This window comes from Bactrocera oleae, chromosome 5, assembly GCF_042242935.1.
Source record: "Bactrocera oleae isolate idBacOlea1 chromosome 5, idBacOlea1, whole genome shotgun sequence".
Lineage (NCBI taxonomy): Eukaryota > Metazoa > Arthropoda > Insecta > Diptera > Tephritidae > Bactrocera > Bactrocera oleae.
This window is the reverse complement of record NC_091539.1, coordinates 41,267,199-41,271,334: the sequence shown is the minus strand read 5'-3', so window position 1 is coordinate 41,271,334 and position 4,136 is coordinate 41,267,199.

The window sequence follows — 4,136 nt, the reverse complement described above, 5'->3', positions numbered from 1 at the left end:
GTCCAGAACCCGGAAAACTCCAATTGCGATTACTGAAAAAACAATTAATACCAATGAACAAAAAAATTTAGCTAAGCATTACCTTATGAGTTCAAGAGAATGGATAGAGAGAATAATATAGAAAGAAAGGTCCATGTGGATAAATTATCGAGAATTGAGAACAATTGTTTCTCAGAGAGAGGCAGTTTGAACGGATTCGAAAATGTTTTCGTAAAATATATGTCAGAAATTGAACACATGGAATTGTACACTCTTTGGCATCAGTACGATAGTCCGACATTCCACCACTGATCTTGTGCTGTAGGTCTTTTTGGGCCAGACTTCATACAATCTGCATGTTTCACGAACAATGATAATGTCTTCAATTACGAATTTGGCTTTTCTATTTAAAATTTTGAAAAATTTACTATATCAACTATTCTGTTTGTCTATAGAACTGATTTACATATAAGAGGTTTTCGAAAAAATTCATATAAATGAAGCTACGCTAAAGAGCTCACCACAGCTTGGTACCAAAATGTAATACTAAATAATTGTACATAGTATTTAAAAGCTAAAAGCATTCGAACTAGCAGATTCAATAAGTTTTGATATCTTTCTCAACACTTTTCAAGCAATCCAAAATTATATCAGGAGTTATGCACTTCAAAGGAACATTCGCTAACTTTAGCCAAATATATAATATATCGATTATAGTACATCAAAAACTAAATGAAAGGCAAAGCTCCGTTCTTTTCTGGTTAATCTTGAAAAAATTAATGGACTGAATTTACAGACAGCGCCAAAATCTACTTTTCATACTCCTAAATGTTACAAGTGGTGCACCCTAAATGTTCCTTTTTTTATATTTTTTTGGACACAATTTTTTGTTTTATTTTTCCACGACTTAGCATTGAAAAATACATACAACTCCACACCTATACGTTCAACCGCTAATTTTTAATCGTGATTTTTATATTATTCTGTTACATCCACAGATCAACAAAATGGCAATCGAATATAATGATTATATAAAAATTATGGTATTTTCATGTATAGTTCTATCATCGGCTTCTACAAGTTGGAACTGGCAAAACATTCCTTATTTCGCTACTTCTAGCTGAGATAGATCAAAAAAGAGCATCACATTAAAAGCACAATCGTCTATGGCCACATTGCTGAAACAGTGTAAACTTATAATTTGGGATGAATACACTACGGCATACAAACAATCGCGTGAGGCATTGAATAGGATATTGAAACAGTCTGGTACTCCTTCTGGTGATTTCAGACAAATACTTCCCGTTGTTGTACATGAAAATACTGGTTGCATAAAATTAGCGACCGAATCACAATCATCAACTCACAAAATACTCTCACCGATACGATATTTCCCGATTTACACAAAAAATATACAAATCTTGAATGGTTGGCAGAAAAAGTGATTTTGGCCGCATTAAATGTTACATCCACATGGATTAAATTCAGAGATTGAACAGTTGTTGCCAGAGGACTTGGTGTCATACAGTGTCAATATAATCTCCCTTACCTTAAATACATTTATTCCAATGATTTTACAATAATTAGATGCCATCCCCATAATGACTTTCCGGATGCTCAAGCAGTTCGTACCTTAATTTTTGAATTTTGTCATTTTTAAAACACCTTTGTGAGTAGGTTCATTGTCTTGATGAAAAATTTTTGTGCTGCGAACTAGGTATTTTCTTACGAATTTTTTCATCTCACTCTTTGAGATATTGGTTTGAAATGTTTCAAACGTTTTCTTCTCTTCTAGAAGCTGCTCATTTATCGGAACTGCTGTTATTGGACGACTATTGCATATAGCAGTCTTACAAACTGAGCGACCAAACTCAAGTCCTTGTATTAAAAGCTTTTTTATTTCACGCGATATCGTCTCAAAATTCAGCATAGATTATTGCATAAGTCGGCAGTATAATCTCCGAATAAATTGTTCAGATCGGACCATTATAGCATATAGCTGTCATACAAAATTTTTGATCCAAATCAAGTCTTGAATGGCACTTTTGTATAAGTGAAACGTATTATAGTTTCCGTGCAACCAAAGTTAACGGTTTTTCTTGGCTTTTTTATTTTTATTTTTTTTTTTGGAATTTGCCGCAGCTTTTATAATGTTTCATGCGCTCATTTTATTTGCTATTTTAATCGCCAAGTTTATACACATTTTGTCATGTTAGCTTTCCTGCGGTAGCTTATGATGTAATGAGAAACTTTAGCGACAAGCTAGTTTAGCATCGCTGATAGCCCAGAGCAACCAAACTATAAAAGAAACTTTAGTTGACAACGCTTTTGTTGCTGTTGTAGTGCACATAAAATGAGGGACGCAAAGCTGGTGAAATGGTTTCGAGCAGCAACTTGTCTAATTTGACATAAGCACTGAGTTGTCAGCGTAATATATTCACCCACACCACATACTCGTATATACATACGTACGTAATACTTGTGCAGTCGATAAATGTACTCAGTAAAATTTACATGCGACGCATGTTGTCGCTTGAAGCGGAATTGTTAAACATGTCGAGATGGATTGTCCTTGTTGGCGCACTTAATTGGTACAATGCTGCGGTGAGTTGCCCAAATAGACTTTTAACGGTGATTACGTTAAAGTTGCTCATTAGCCATTCATTTCGTGAAAAGTGCCGCGTTCGGTGAGAGTCGATTGCGTACCGAGTCAAAAGAGATATTGCGATATTAATGCCAAACTCACTTTCTTACAATAAAATGCTTAAAACTGTTGGTAAAAAACATCGACGACTTTTCTTCTCAGCTTATTTATAGTTTGGCAAAATAGTATATGTTTTAGATGCCTTACTACATATTTCATAAGCCAGCAAGTTACAGCTAAAGAGTGTCTTTTACATTGAGAGAATTAGCGCGTAAAAAAGGGGTGAACGATCACACATACACAAGAGTTTCAGTAAAAATTGTCAATTGCGTCTTGTAAAATTTATAGAAACTTTAACAGAAATCTTTCGTAGCGCTATTGGGGTTAACCAATAATTTAACCGATAGGTGGGGTGCAGGGTATTCTCTATACATTTTCCAAAAATTTTCTTTTTTTATAATCTACAAATTTTACCCTCAGGCTAAGAAAATTTTTTTTTTTTTTTGTTTTCGCTCTACCTTACTATACATTTCAAAAATATCTAGTCTATTCACTAATTTCTATACTAAAATTGTTCACATTTAGTCACTTACGTTAGCAGTTTTAGATAGCCGCCTAGCATACGAACACTAGGTAACACAAATTGCATATACTCGTAACGCAAAGGGAACAACAAAACATTGCTCTTAGAGCATTATTAATTTTAAGTTCATAAAGTAAGTCTTTAGATAGGTAAAAATGGTTCTTAGACGTGTGAGTGTCAGATCGAAACCATATAGCAATTTTCTCTATCGGAAAATTCTCTGTAATAGGCTGAAATATTTTTGTTTCTTTTAACACTGATCATAGTACTTTATCCATGATTTTCATAGTATATGCCTTATTAAAGAAAATAATAAGGCATATACTATTGGTTACTAGAACTCCTTGTATATTTTAAATAGGGTATTTTTTAAGACGGTTTTCAGTGAGGCAATACTTTTCTCGGAGTTGGTTTTTTTGATAGCTGTTACTTTATTTATGCTCATCCAGATTTTCACATCAGCAATAAAGCTCATTTTTAGTTGAATAAATAAAAAAAATTTTCGCATCAGGATGATGATAATCCACAAGCAATTGTTTAGACGCCGATAAACTCTCAAAACGTACATGTTTGGTGTGCTCTATGCGTATAAAACCATGATTAATGACCTTTTCGTGCCTGAATTGGAGGAAGTTGATGCGAACGGTGGGGGCCAAACATATTTTGACACCGAAAGTAGTTCAATAAAGTTTCAGTCGTAGCGGACGGTTTCAATTTGAAAACAAAACTTAAAAAAAAAATTCGATGTCTATAATAATTAGATACAAGTTTTTTGCCAAAAATAAGAATAAATCTTCAATGAAGCTTTGGTAGCCCTCCAAGGCACACAGCTGCAAAAATCATTCGTGCAACGAAAACTTCCGCTAAGAGCAATGGTTCTTTGTATACAAAACACAACATTGCATGTATGTAGACAACATTGACTTTGTG